The sequence below is a fragment of the Bradysia coprophila genome, unplaced genomic scaffold (genome assembly GCF_014529535.1).
Source record: "Bradysia coprophila strain Holo2 unplaced genomic scaffold, BU_Bcop_v1 contig_588, whole genome shotgun sequence".
NCBI classification, from domain to species: domain Eukaryota; kingdom Metazoa; phylum Arthropoda; class Insecta; order Diptera; family Sciaridae; genus Bradysia; species Bradysia coprophila.
In genome coordinates this window covers 212,586-228,966 of record NW_023503827.1, presented here as the reverse complement: position 1 = coordinate 228,966, position 16,381 = coordinate 212,586, and the positions used below count along the sequence as shown (strand labels likewise).

Here is a 16,381-nt window from a genome sequence, read left to right as displayed (position 1 = left end):
TAAAGACTGGTACAACTAAAGCTAATTCACTTAATTTCACTGGATGTCGACTTTAATTGCTAAATCTAGGTTAAAGATTTGCTATTAATCTTAACACTTAGGCCAAGGGAAGTAACAACTTCGATAATTTTACTGGCGATATGCGCTCTGTCTGTAACAGTTAATGAATTCATTTGCCTCACCACGTAGAGCATAACAAATTACGTAAATGTACTAAAATGACAAATATCAACAATAAAAATTTCATATTTCATGTCACTTAATGGAATCAACTGTGTACATGAACATAAACGTGCATGTAAAATAAATGAATCATACTGGAGTTTATTTGTTTATTTGATAAAAAGTAGCAAAATGCGGTAAGTAGAAACTCATGAGTACATCAAATCACGTACTACTTAGATAAACAAACAAGCAAAGCTTGTCGTATAAACCATAAATTCGAGCCATGCGTAGATTCTGATAATTTTTTAAATTTCCGGTTGTTGACAAAAGTTCCAAGAATTTACTGAGTTGTAAACAGGAACGTTTTGTTATCGTAAAAGGGATGCATTTCAAAGAATTTCGTTATACATATATCGGTACTGTAAATTGTGTTTTATAGTGCAGCAATCAAATTATGAATATTCCTATGACTGAAAATAGTAGCTTCTCGTTGAAAAACAACCACGGGCTCTGACGTACTTGCAACCTGCATCCTATACCTCCATACGAAATATCAATTTGCAATTCCAGTTACTCAAATTTAGTCATTGTACGGACACTAATATTGTGTTGGTTTTACCATATTTATGGAACATGCCATCCAACTGAAACGTACACAGACTGAAAACTATACCTGCACCATTCAAACACACATTCCGTTAATTTAGATCTTAAAGTTGAAAACTTTGAAGCTGTATTTTCGGCATACAGAAGTAAAACAAATTCCTAAAGTTATACGTACAGAATATCACCCTGTAGTCCCATTTGACCTAATTGCTCTCACAAAAACTATTTCCCTGAATTGAATTGAAAACCGCTGTGCAAACAGTTCTTCATTCTATCAATGACATCTTATCTGAATACGGAGATGTAAAGATGAACAAATATTTTCAATTTGGTTCATCATATTTGATTCGCATCATTCAAAAGGCAAGTAGATTGCAAAATGCAACTCTTAACATAACTATTTCTCATTGACAGCAGTACTTGACTTTTGTTGAAATTAAGAGTAGGAAGCGTTTGCATCTACCCCAGCGATAAGAGCTGTGGCAAACCCATACATATGAGTTTTCTATACTTTTAGTTTCTCCATTCATTCAAATTTATAAAACCATCAATGACATGTATAAGTGGATATGCACTAGTGAACTGTAAACTGTGGAAAATTTCGCCATTCAAATGATAGTTTTTGTTTGATTCGAATGAATATTCAAATGTGGTGTTGTATACCATAATGGAGGACAAAAGGACTCATGTGTATGATGAACTTTCTAAATTCGTATAACGTATGTACTGTACTTGTAGCAGCACATGTGTTGTACAGCTCTACGTAGTGGTAAAGATTCAATTAACTAGAGGGAAATATCGCTTTTAATTGAAATAATGTATGTGTATGTTGTCTGCAAACTTTGTGAATAATTAATAACTTCAGTCGAATATGAAGATAAGTTTAGCAAGTTATCAAGAAAAACTGATGCTTTTTTTTAAAGTTAGCCATGTACAATGTACATATGCCATTAGGAAATTATTACTCATAGGAAAAGTTATTCCGTTCGTTCGTTTCCGTATTATTTCCGCTTCAAATTAAAAATTTTACGGTTTACATAATACATTAGCACTAAATTTCGTTTCACCATTTGAATACCAACTGTATCTTTAGACGTTAGAGTTTCTATGATTTTAAATATTGTTCCGAATCGGAACCAAATTGACTTTGTCTAACAGATCACTTTACATTAACACCACAATTATTTATGAGGCTTTGAAGCATCCTAAGCCTGTGCTGGATGAAAGGAAAAAATGTATGGAGGGATAAATCCAATATTACTCGGTCACAAAATGTGAAAAAGTGTGAATCTACCCAAAAATTACCTTACAAATGTGATAGTTCAAATAACTGTTTGCTACTTCGTTCAATCTAAACAATTCTGTTACTTTTCTTAATGTAAACAAATTTGAAATCTTCTACTTCATTCGTTCATACAAACATACAATAAAGGACTGCATTAGCTATAGCTGATTCTCATCACACATACAGAAAAGCAAAAAGAACACTCTGAACGATACATATTTGACACATTTGAGATGTTGACAAGGGGTAATTCATAAAATACGTGCGATAAAAAGGACAAATTTTAGACACTTTGCGCGATAAATGTATGGAAAATTTTCGAAAATGTATGTAGCACATGCGTTTGTGTAACCCCCTCCTAATTAGAAGCGTGTGCACTTTGTGAATGACCCCTTATAGTTAAGAATTTAAAAACTAGAATTTCGCAAAAATGAGGTGAATCTTCTTGTACAAACTAATAACTACAACTGATAGCACGAACACAATGGGTTCTATCGAACAATTATAACTTCCGTCGATGATATCATGAGTACACCGCCAAATTTCTAAACTTTTATAACAACGCCAATTAAAAACCTCTTAATAATATCAACTATGATTTCAGCAAACTCAATTAATTAACATAACAAATTCATTTTGATTTATTGCACATTATTCCAGAAATATAATATATTTTCACGAAATAAAATTTCGTAATGCTAAGACTATTCAGTTTCGGTTTATTAAATTAATTCCGACGGCGGCGTTTCAATAGAAAGTTGGTATACAATTCGCTTGTGTTCAGGTGTGCATACTTATACGTTGTTGCAATATAATCAGGATTCAACAACTTAATAACGATTTATTGATATAACAAGCTAAGTATGAATTATGGCATTGATGTGTCTAGATTATAACAAGCTAATTGAATAGAATCAAATTTAATTGTATGTATATATGCATAATTTTTAAACGGTTGCGAACAATTTAATATTCGCTTAAACTGGCACTTATGTGTATTTAATACAGTATAATGACGTTGAAGGTTTCGCCAAAAAAAATCCGACTTTTTAAATCATTTTCATTTCTCTTAAGTAAACAACGAACAGCTTATCAATAAAATGCTCAGAAGTATATGGTAGCACGACAAATAAATTGTAAAATCCTCCATAATTAACAGTAATTTGCATAGCAATTTTTATTTTGTTGACAATGTATTCAACGGAAAAGATATTTCTTTTATTTAACAAGAGAAGACGACACTGTCCTCATCAAAATGTTAAAACAAAAAAAAATGTAAAAATAAAACAAAATAAAAAAAAACCACAACAACCAAAGAGTGTAATTTGTTCAAGTCAAAGATGTCTTTTTCTTTGCTATTGGTTTAAATAATGTCAATCCGCCTTTCAATTGTACAATGAAATCTTTAAGTATTATCTCAACATGTTTATAGATTTAAATGAGTATGTAAATATACAAAAGGCAGTCAAAGGAGACAAACGCACGCATTATGTCTGTCAGATCGAATCTTTTTCAAACAAATTACCGTTTTGCCGTTAATACGGAAGGCCACCAGATTGTGTGACGATGGGAATTTTTTATGTCATTTGAAGTTGTTGGATATTTTAACATTTTTTATGATGACTTTACTGGTGTACCTATTGTATGTAGAATTCGACATTTGCAGACGATAAATTCCGATCACAATTTATTCTGCAAGATAAATCGAGCGAAGATCAATGAATTTTCCATCTGCTTTTATTTTATACCTTGTCGAATCGGTTTTATTGTTCGCTGATTCAGATGATTCTTTACAAGACATAGTGCACTCATGACGACAATTTTATCATGAGTTTTTCGCGCATATTAAGTTAGAGAATTTTCATTAGACAAAGGTGGAAAAATCGCAAAATGCGAATTGAACGGTAGACTATCGACTGATGTTTGATATTCAGAGAGTTGATAACAGATGGCGTTCTGCCACGGAGATGAAAAAGCAATGCCATCTGTTACCATCTCTCTGTTGGTTCATTTTACTATTAAAGGGATACTATCGTCGGATCACCGCAACTTATTTCAAGTTCTCGCATAAAATTCATTTTAGATGTGGAAAACCATTTTCTTGTACAAGAATGAGCATAGACATTTTTCACATTTTCCCCTCGTTTCCTTGTTACAGTAAAAAGGAACCACAACTTCCGCATGGTATCTATGTGGGGTTGTGAATTTTTATACCGAACATTTAACATATTACTGACCCTACGATTTTCACTCGTTAGAATAGAATAAATTAAATAAAAAAATAAGTTTTATATCCTCGTGGTTGTACGGTGGAAAAACAATTACATACAGCCAAACATTGGAGCACGAAAATATCGTTGATTGTACCCTCTACCATGCTACAAAAAAACAGTCAGGCATATTACTGCTACGAATTGGTCAGCATTGCACATGTATAATATACTGTATATATATGCCCGCTGTGCATACAGCGTTTTCAATTACATTAGTCAGAAAAACCACAAAAACGGATACTTATTCATTTTACACCTAAAAAAATATTGAAACTTTTTCATCGACCAAAAAATGCAGTAATTCCTCGGACAATAAAATTACAGAAAACAACAAATTTTGTGTTTATTTCACTTTCATGTTTTGTCCACAAACCCTCATGTCATTAATAGCTTTTTTATGTTATTTTGGGCAAAAGGTGTATGTTTAAAGATATATAAAACCATCTAATATTTCATAAAATTTCATTCACACGTGATATTTGACACCATTGTTGTTGTTTTTTTTTTTTCGTGTGTGTATATGCCACGTAACCACTTAATTGCATATTTCAATTGTGCAAAATAATTGAAAAGAAAAACATAGAAAGGTGAGCGAAGTTTGGTTAAATATAACTATAGGTTTGGACGATGATGGTAGAATTTAAAATTTTATGATAAGTACCTTGCTGTGTAGGGTGTAGGGTATAATCGATTTTTTCTCATAGAACGATTGTTCTTTTCACGATTTGATTTTCTATATTGTCTGACCCTACGACCCTCTTCATATTGTCCGGTACTGTCATTAAATGTGTTTTTGATTTTTTAACGTTGAAGACTTTCGTGTACTTTATCTCGAATTACATTATTAGTCTAGTCCGCAACGGAAGAGCTTTTATTCTACTTGTTAAGAAGAGACTTGCTTTATAAGGCATAAGTGATGAAGGTTTCGAATGAGGAAAAAGGTTTTAGAAACAGGCGTAGATTCTCGTAGCGTTCGTAAGTTACGAATCGTAACTTTAAGAATTCGTTACTTGACAGTTCTTTTGGGATTTTATACACGCAACTGTCAAGTTACGAATATTTGGAGTTAAGAAAATACGAGAATCGTCGCCCAGATGTGTCAAATACTAAGCTGTAAGGGTACGATGTGTTTAGCTCCTTACTTACTACACTATAGAACATAGAAGAGGAATCTTCATCAGAAACACAGCTCTACTACTAGCATGAACATTAGGTAGTATGTGTCTTATGTGTCTTGGGTGATTGATTCTAGGCAATTTCGCGAATTGTAGCCCGTGCAAAGTGAGGGTTACAAGCAAAATTGCCTTAAGAGGCACCGGTACTTAGCTAAAATTGTAGCCTTCATTTGTGTGCCTCATATTTCATTTTTTGATGATATCGTTCTATCGGAATCCTTCTTCAAAAATGTACGACCGCAGTTCCAACCACGAATGTGTTAGCTTTCAACAGAAAATACATTTGGTTGAAGTCGTTCAAAAAGGATTCTGATGAAAAGATATCATCAAAAGTAAACTAAAATCCAGTATTTAAAAATCGCCCTAGCTATTCAGTAAATCACCGATGCATCTTAAATCAACCGGCCAAGACAGGTACATGGTACATACGTGTGTAACTTTCATGCAAAGGGACGAAAATTCGAGAAATAATCCAAAATTGTCATGAATTCTTGGTCTGAATAAAAACACACACCACATGTAATTATACACGCATACATGTTTGCAAATTTAGAGGCTTTTCCAGAAACCAGAAACAATTAAAATAGAAAATAGTAGTTGACTTAGAATCACTTCTTTGTGGCCTCAGATTGATTGTACACAATTTAAATTTATCTGTCTAGGGACCCTACTATAGTCTGCTGACTTTTTGCATCTCTACCAATACTAACTCCAAATCTACGAATGTTTTGCAATTTACGTAAGATTCCGCGTAATTCTGGAAATTCTTTAAATTAAAGTTCAAAAAGTTCAGTGTAATGTTTCATCATTCAATTACGGCAACTACTTAAATGTTCAGAATATTTTTGCTTTTAACTTGCTGAGTGATTTTCAAGCTAATTTCTTTGGCCAGATATGTATTTAATTATTCTGTCCGAACATCCTGTGAACCGCTTTCTTTGCTAGAAATCGAAATTTTTTTTAACGTCGTTCAGCCCCCTCTGGGATGTCTGAGAAATGGTTGCTAGCTACCGGCCTGACGGTTACATTCCTTATACTTGACTGATCTGTAGAAATGCTACGAATTTTAATTATTTACTGCTACTGACAGTGTTACTCATATTCGCATTCAAAAACTTGCTTATCATTCTAATCAAATGAAACAGAACACTTCATTAATGTGTTTATTCATTGGTGATTGATAGAAGTGGGAAAAAACAGATTCAGCTGGAGGTTTTTGGTGCTGCATCATTTTTTTTTCTTATTGAATATTAATACACAACAAAATGTGGTCTATTAAAACCATTTTCATTGTGTCTTTGATACTGCTCAGTACTATTGGTTTGTTTCAATTTATTTAGATTCGAAAGTACAATTTCTTAATTTTTGTTTCAACATAATTTGTGTAGTAACTCAATCCACACTAGCTTCCTTCGTGAAAGAAGACAAATGCGTCGAAGTGTGTAATATGGGGCAGAGACACATTGACGAATGCTGTGCGGCATACGGATACCATCAAAACGGATATTGTTCACTTTTATTTGGAAAGCAAGTGAGATGTGAAATTAAAGCTGATAATAATTGAAGTCACTTGAGTATTTTTTTTGATTGTTTCGGAGTCAATAGAGAAAATATTTTACTTGTTTGACTGTTTCCTCTACATATTATCAATATGAATCTTTGTGTTGAATTTAATCTAACAGAATTAGTGGGTTGTAACTAGTTCAAACTTGATTTGCTAAGTAATAGTGGTTTAGTTGCAAATTCCTTGTACACGCTTGCCCCTATATTAAATCTACTACTTTTTCTGTTTTAAAATATTTAAGAAGTATTAACCAAAGCTCACTGCTTATTTTTGTCGAAAGTGTTGACGAGAGATGACGACTGACTATAACCGTTTCCGAAATTTACAAGAAGCAATTAAAACCATCGCTGTGAAATGCAAACAACCATAACATTTTTGTCACCCAGCTTTGAACTAGCTGCATTCTGAATATTTTATTTTTAAATCGACAATTTCATGAGAGCTTTTAGCTGGTATATTTATAACCGAGGAATTAATGAGTTATTTTAATTTCGTACTAACTTCGGTATAAAAATATATAAATAACCAAGCATACAAGTAGAAAAAGCCAGCCAGTCGAAACGTAATAGGAACGACATACACGTTGAAATCTATACAAGAACAATGAAACTTAACTGTTATTAAACACAGAGGTGTATAAATTAAGAGCCACATTTACCATATACTTTGTCTTTTAAATAAAATCCATTTAAGTTTGAAACTCTTAATTTCATGGTCGGTTTGTATTATATGCGCTTGTGCGCAAAAAAAACCAGTGCATACAGAATGAAAATGAAAGCATTTCAGCATCCGGTTTAGGTGCTGCATACAGACCAGCAAATGCCACTTATACAAGACACAAACAATATTGTAAATGCGACCTACCTGACGATGGTGCCAAAGTTAAAAGATTAAAATGATATTTTTACACTTTAATGAGGTCAGGGCCTTAGATTCATTCTGGTTAACAAAAGTTTTTTTTTTATCAGATCTAGGCTGTTTATTATTATTCTTTTAACGAGCGGTCTTTATGTGTTAAATATGAGCTTCTGAATGCATCGTATAGCACAAGGGTTATTATATGAATGGAATATTTAGAGACAAAAATGTAAATAAAATATCAATTTAAAGCGATAACTAATCAGTGTTGCATATTATTAGTCGGAATACAGACATATTTTACCGCATTGGAATGCAAGTAAATTTATCTAAACGACTATACGATGAAAATTGTTTCGTATATTTCCTCAACGGATTCATGAATTAAAACAATTAATGTCTTTATTCTGAAAAACGTTTAAAACGAATCCAAATTGCTTATGTTTAACTGCTGTCGAGAGAATTTTGACCTGTTTAGAGTGGATTTTTACCTTTAACCAATACAAAGACAGTTCAAGCTTCGGTTATGTTCCCCTTAATCGCACACACACATTTCCATCACTGAGAGAGTATTGGTTAACGGTAAAGAGTAAAAGCTTTTTTTTTGAATGAAGTCTCTCATTCATAACTCGCTCCATTCTCTTCGGATTCATCATACATTCATATTCGTTGGAATAATGTTGGTAAATGCAAATCGAATCAGGAATGTTTATGTCGATTTGGATTTAGGTGTGTAAATGTTCTTACCAACATATTATATGACTTATGCTTTCGGATCCAAATAGTCGGTCGGTGTGTGTTTTTTTATATATTCCATTTCGAAATTGCATGGCTTTTGTTTTAGTAATCAGTAGTCATAAAATGCCTTGACTTCTCTTGTTCTTTTCTTTTGATTTGAAACAGAAAATGCTTTGTTACTTGTACTTCTTCGATACACAAAACATAAATAAAACATAACATTCTTCACGAATGTAAAACTACAACAAGACGTAAGAACATAGTTATAAACAAGATTGCATGTTTCGTTTATAATAATTGTAATTATTTCGATTTCTCAAGCGAAATTATCTTAAGGAAGATTCTTTTCGATTTTTTCTCTTTCTTTTTGTTTTTGTGGTATAAATGCGTTGAATTTTTAATGTCTTATTATAACGATACAAACAGGAGATATATGTAAGACCATGAAAAGTTTTATTGTCTCGATTTTAAAATTCGGTGGATGGTAATGACAGTGTTGATGTTAGTAATTACCTTAACTTAACTGAAGCATAATGTCAATAAACTCTTCAAATAATTTTACATATCGTTGTTTTATAATGTCTTAATTTCTACATATCGTGTTTTTCATTATAATTGGGTTAGGAAAGCCAACTATAAATAACGACTGGATTGGGTCGGTGTGTGTGTTTTTTTTACGAAAAACCTAAAACAAATTAAGTCGTATCCTCCCCGTCAAACAATTTATTTGTTTAAAATCGTGATGCGGGAAAGACATGCAAGTCTTTTACTTTAAATTAACAAGAAAAATCAAATCGTCTCGGATCACCGCATAAAAATGTACGAAAACTACCGATTCTCATCAAATTGTTGAATGTTGATGTTTATATCTTGCTACTGATCTTAAAATTCAAACATTCATTGGTTGGAATCGGACTAATCGATCAAACTCTCTATATATGCGAATCATCCAACAGAATACATCTACACATCCAGCTTCAGTATTTTAAATAGTTCATTTTCAATACCCTTTAATTGCGAACCGAAATTGTAATTTTTTTCATCCAAACTTCTACAGGAAGAGAAAAATTAAATTCGACATGTTTTCTAATTTGAAAGTAATTTGTAATTGATTCCACAAGAATTGCGTTGAACAAATAAAAATCTAGATTTTTTGAATTTTTGAATTTTGGGCTATATTTACCGCCTTGTCTGAAAATACGAGCCTGCCTATTGCAGAAGGAATGGAATAATAAAATACGAAATCTAGAATTTCATTTGTTGAACAAAGTTTGTGTGGAATCACTTACAATAAAACAGAAAACATATCGAGCTTCACTTTTCTCCCCCTGTATTTCCTACTTTTGCTACTAACAGAAAATTGTGCAATTCTCCACTCTTTGAGATGAATTAAGTTATTACTGGTCCCTTTTACACCTTTTCAGTATATTCGGCAAAAAATTATTTTTTTAAGAAAAGAAGTAATTTTGAAAAATTCTAAATTTTATTCCAGGTCAACATAATATAATATCCAATTAACCTATATAAAGCAATTATAGTTGAGTTGGGTTCTTTTTCCTTAATATTAGCATGTGATCAATTTCGTTGTTGTGTTGTTGTTGATGATGATGGAACCGACCTTTAATTAGCTCGTCCATACTCATGTTGTTGAAGATATATACAAAAAAAACCGACACAAACAACCACAACAACAACACGTTATAAGCAATATTTGAAAACATAATACGAGAAGAGGAACGGGATAAAAAAAAACTGTTCAACCAAATTACTTAATTTCTTTGGCCTGAAGAAAATGCACCTGTCGCGCATTTTACTATTCAGTTGAATCAGTTTGCACAATAGAAGGTAACGAATACAATCTACATTTTATTTCTAACAAAATGTTTTTTTTTTGCTTTTTTAAATAGACCATTCAATGGTAGCTCTACAATGAATCAGTTTTTCTGCTCTGTGCCTCCGATACTATGGTATATCAACATCAATGGTCTTCGCTCAAGATGGATATACATATAACATTTCTTTAAAGTTGAATTGTATAATGATGTTTGAGTTGATGCCAGGTTGTTGTTGAGTGTTACACATTTTATTGGATTTTCTGTGCAGATGAACGGTTATTTTGTATATAATTAATGGTTTCGTTATGTTGGCAAATGTATAAAATAATTTCATCTAATTTGGTTGTATGTGGAAAGAAAGAAAGAAAATCAGAATATGTAGCACAGTCGATTCAGTCAGAATATTATTTTGTTACTGAATTTATCCAGCTTGTACTTTGCTAGAAAGAACTAAATTTGCAGTGAAAATATCTATAGCATTGGAATAATTTACGATGAATCGTTCTTTCAATTATATTGCGGTTACGTTGCTTGCTAATAAGTTAACCGAATATAATGAGAAAGATAGATATTAAATTCAGAGAATTAGAATTTGATATTCGCTTTATTTTACAAGCCGTAGGCATGTCGCCATACAATCTGCAACTTCTGCAAAATCTTTTACTTTATTAGAATGAACCTACGCTTTGCTAGAGAACGCCAGCCAGACTTATGACCTATGTTGTCTATAACAGATGATTACAATAGCCGACAGGATAATATTGGACAGGATTTCCGGCTGAGTAGTTCGATCGAGATAAAATAATGGAGTCGATAAGTCCGGGTCGAATCTACATCAATATGAATATTCAATACGAACCTTCAGAAACATCTGTCGTAACAAGTTATGAATATTAGACGGTATGGACCGCACAAACATTTTCACAGCGTTCAATTGATGGTCACAGTAACAAAAGCTGAAATCGCGTTTCCAACATCTTATCGACAGACACAATTGTTTTTACCATCAATTTTCGACCACCCTGGATAAATACGATATTCCCAGTGCTCCCAGATTGTGCAGCTACTTTGCAATTTAATGTTCATCAGAAATTTATGCACAATAAATGCACTCGCATTTCGCTTGACTGCACTATAAAGTAGAATATGAATAGAATATAAAATTCGAATAAGGTAAGTATCTCTAATAGGAAACTTTAATAGGATAGCGCGAGAGAATAACTAAAATATTTGCGTACATCTATTTCAGCTCAATGCAATGGTTCTTACCTTGCTGGTAGATTTAGGCAAACCAACTTTCACGAAAATTAAAAATTAGCAACGAAAAAACGGTTTCGTAGTTTTATTTGCCGTGTTATTCCCATTCACTCACCGATAATAATTAAAAATAACTCTGACTGAGTAAATAGAAGCTGGAAACACTTAGTCATTCAACATTCAAGTGAACAAACAAAAGCAAAAGATGCATCATAATTGACACTCGAGAAATGGTGTAAAACAACAAACTAAGACGAGAGTGAGTAATTAAAGTTGCTAAAAGGAAGTTTCTGTTTGTTTATACATTTAGAACGTCTACAGTTTGATTAACATTTTTTTCTTATAAATTCTCGGTCGGAAATCCTATAAACTCGTACCATTGAATACGAATATAGTGGCCCATTATGTTGTTCATTAATTAGTTTTAATTACGTAAATCTGTCTTAAAATGTTCACACAGCTCGTTCTGTTGACTTTATTCGTTTTTTATGTGCTGAATACAGTTATTGACCGAAAAGAGACGAATTCTTTTATTAATTTAATATGAAATTACACTTTTTACATTATATTCTATTTTATCAACCACTGATGTTTAATTAAACTATTAAAAAAAGGGATCGTAACCATCAGAATAATAATGACTTTATTTCGGCTTAATCTTGATCAATTCACTAGTTTTTTATATTCGTACCCATCACTAAGTGCTTAATTAAAGTCATTAATTGTAATTATATTGTTCACAATTTTTGGTTGAAAATTAAAGTAATGTATACAAATTGTTAAAATTGGGATGGATGTGTGTAGGAAGTAACTATAAATTATTTTAAATTATATAATACATTTACGTTGAAATGGAAATACATAGTCGATGATATAGAAATTTGTTTAGAATGCTGCATACTGATCATGATGTGATGTGACGAATTACGATTAACACGCTTATTGGTGTAATGATCGAAATTCACATGCTCCAGTAACGATAACACTTCTATGAGGTTATTATTGGTTTCGAGTATCAGGCCTATTTCATGTGATAAAAGAAAGGAAACTTTTCCATTCTTCAAAATTAATGAATTTGTTTTATTAGCATCAAATTAAACTGTTTTTTGGTTGCAAGAGCAGTACTCTTATTATTGCGAATTCGTGCTGAAATGATATTCATTTCGACGTTAGTGATCCATTAATCTTGTATAAACAGCAAGCATATTGCGGTAGAATCATTAAATCTGTTACTTCTTTTGTTTAAAATTCTACTTTAATTTGCGACACAACATCAAACAGGTTAATTCATGTTTCAAAATACGTGCTTAATTAAGCTTATCGGTTGTCCATTACAAATGACTAACCGATCACTGTGATTACGACTATATAGAAACAAAATGACCAGAGAAATGACAACGGAAGCTCACGCGCCGACTCGGCGTGGTATGGGAAAGAGTCAGCCCTTGCAGAGTAAGCACATCAGCTTTCGTGATAGTTTCTCTGGAAATGACAGTTTGTTCGCTTGATGTGATACCAGCATTGAAAATAGCAATTTTGTACTTTGACTTCCAACGTCATCGTTTCGACCTTCAATTAGATATCAAAGTTGGTATCAATAACTGACGTAATTGTTTGGAATTTTATAATTTACGTTGAGTGATTGCAACACTTGCCTAAAGCTTGTTACAAATAAAAGATTCTAACTATGGACGTAATCTACTACTTCATTAGTTTTGAATTGCTATTGCTATAAAAGAGAACAACTTATTCTTTTGAGTTTACGCTAGACCCAAATTACAACAACTAATTCGAAAAACCATTAAAAATCTTACATTTTCTAAACAAAATTTTTTAATACATTTCTTTGTTACACATTTTTTTCTCGAAAAAACTACCTTAATAAATAATGATGCCCCGTCCTGTACATTCATGTACTGCAAAACTACAAATGATAAAATTGTAACATCCCTTAACTTTTGATGTGTAGTGCACATTCGCTAAACACTTTATCTTACTTTCGCATTCCGCTCAAAATGAAATTAATTTCTCAACAAAATTTCTTTTAATTTAACGAGAGGTTGTTAGCATCAATGTCACGAGAACAATTTTTTTGTAATAAAATTTTTACATAAATTGAATTTTATTCTAATGAATGTTTTAGAAATCACTAAAAAGTGTAAATTAGAATATTTTATTCATCTTCACCGTCCTCTTCCACCTAAGTGGATACTGCAATGGACGTTTTTCAGTTCTTTAACAGCATTGCTTTAAACACAATAAAAACTTTTCTTACCATGTTTCAGCCTAATTAATGTCACATAAAAAGTAAAAAGTACACCGATCTAAAATACTTCGGATGATGTAGGCCATAAAAATGTCAATTGATATTTTTCAAACTTGCACAACATTAAGAGGCAAAAATATAAATTCAATCGAAATATCCACAGGCTACAGACAAAATAAATAAGTTAACCTCATCGGTTGGTCACATACATTTCTCGAATTTAATTTTATTTTTGTTTCACATTTTTTTTGGTTATTCATTTGAACTTTAGTGAATAAAATAAACGGCCAAACTTACCACTCGTGTTATTTGAAAAAAACTACAAAGTGTGTTATGTATATACATTCAACCTATAAAGAATATTTATACAGAATTTTGATAAATTCTTTACGTAATTGCAAAATTGTTTCTTGCAATCTTCTTTTCACGGGAATTTTGTGCAACTGGAATTTTACTGACTTTACTTTTACATTTTGATAGCCAATTTTCTTACAAACATTCTTTTCGTTTGCTATAAGGGAAGTCACCAGAAAATGCTGTTGCATCAATGCTGCTGCAACAGTCATTTTAAGTAACAATACATGTATGAGTTATATAAAAATAAATTGAATAGTGCGTAACAATGTTGCTGATAATGAGGATATATTGTGAGTTTCTAATATAATGGCTTTTGTACGGTGCATTTCAACTGAATAAGAAAGTTAAACTAGCAACTATAACGTAGATATATGTCGTGTTATAAATCAGTTTTAGTTCCTTTTTATAATGGAATAAGTCCACAGTAAAAATATTTGAAAATAATATTTACATTTGTTTGTGTTTTTAAGGTTGCCAATTGATACAGTTTTATTATTTCCATTCAGCTATTTAAAGATCCCATTCTACCAATGTGAGACGGCAATAATGAGCAATGAACTTTCGCTACTTTTATCTTATACAGCAAAATTTCTGATAACACCATTGAAGTAATAGATTCTGTGTATGAAATTCCTTTACAAAAATAAAGTAGCATATTCAATGTTACGATACACCTGCGATGCCTAAAAGTGGAACGACGTATTTTGTATTAAAGTTAGTTTCGTCAGTTAGATGGAATTCCAAATTCTGCATAAATTTTCGCTTAACTTCAATAGCATTCATAAAAATCAAAGTCTTTATGGCGGTGGTGATCGTTTCTTAATGAACATTTAGTATAGCATACATTTTCGCTTAACTTCAATAGTATTCATAAAAATTAAAATCTTAATGGCAGAGGTGGTCGTTTCTTAATGAACACTTAGGATTTTTATACTAAGCACAAATATAAAATTTTATTTTAAATCTGAGTTTATAGTTACCAAAATCTTTTGATTTGATGTTAACTTACCATTTTCTTATCAATTTAAACATCTGCAAAATCAGATAATTCTTTCACTAGAACTTTCTGGTAACGACTACACAAATAAGTGACATACTCTTAATAGTAATATCTTAATAGAGCAAAACTCATGTTAGATTTCGTACCAGAGTTTGGACAATAACAGAGATTTAATATTTATTTGATAAGAGGCAGACATTGTAGTTTTAAAAACCTAATAGATCTGAAATTAACATTCCATTGATGACGGTTCGGTAAAATTGTACTCATACTCATGGTGAAAAGGTCCAAACCGCTGTTCATACGAAAGATGATTTGTATTCCTGCGAGCTAACTCGGATTTGTTGAAGGAAAGTTTCGAGTGACACAGAAATTACCGATAATTACATCCACAGATAAGTATGTTTTTGTGCAACAGCCGATTATTTGGTCAACGAACGAAGATCCGCACTGTAAGCTTGAAAGTGGATGTACCCAAAATGTTATTTCTGTTTATGGTAAAGGACTAGGCCCTGATCATTTTCCAATAAAAATTAAAATCGGTTTTTTTTAGATACTTTCAACTAACAAAAAATCCAGCTCACAGTGTCCGTTAATTGAAACAAACTTTGATCAATTTTTCTTGTAAAATCGTTAGAAATTGAAGTTAAATCCTCAGACATATTAGATTTCAAATTTCATATATAACAAATTCCACTCATTGCATTTAGTATTTTTCTTCGCCGGAATTATGGGACTAATGTGTGCACTTCTTATTTTCGTTAACCAACACCGTCTAACCATCTAATTCAATAACGAAAATATTATTTTAAAATCAACTCAATTACATTACTCGCCGTTGATTAATTCACAAAATTATTAATGCACAATTAGGAAGCTTGAACGAACTTATTCAAGATGCATTAAGGGCATATATTAACTGCAAAGTCATCACTAATATAGCTTTAAACGAATATCCTAATTTTCTAATTGCCATGTCTATTAGACATTGTCTATTTATGT

The 16,381-nt window shown here is 31.8% G+C and overlaps 2 long non-coding RNA genes across 2 annotated transcripts; one reads left to right on the top strand and one right to left on the bottom strand.

Moving 5' to 3' along the window:
- Positions 1–5,322: 5,322 nt before the first annotated feature.
- LOC119083346 lies at positions 5,323–15,808 on the bottom strand. The gene is made up of 4 exons (XR_005088847.1): positions 15,796–15,808; positions 13,742–13,748; positions 5,517–5,523; positions 5,323–5,435 (listed from the first exon to the last, which is right to left on the bottom strand). It is a non-coding gene; the product is annotated as an uncharacterized LOC119083346 (long non-coding RNA).
- LOC119083345 lies at positions 6,691–7,073 on the top strand. The gene is made up of 2 exons (XR_005088846.1): positions 6,691–6,824; positions 6,893–7,073. It is a non-coding gene; the product is annotated as an uncharacterized LOC119083345 (long non-coding RNA).
- Positions 15,809–16,381: the final 573 nt, after the last annotated feature.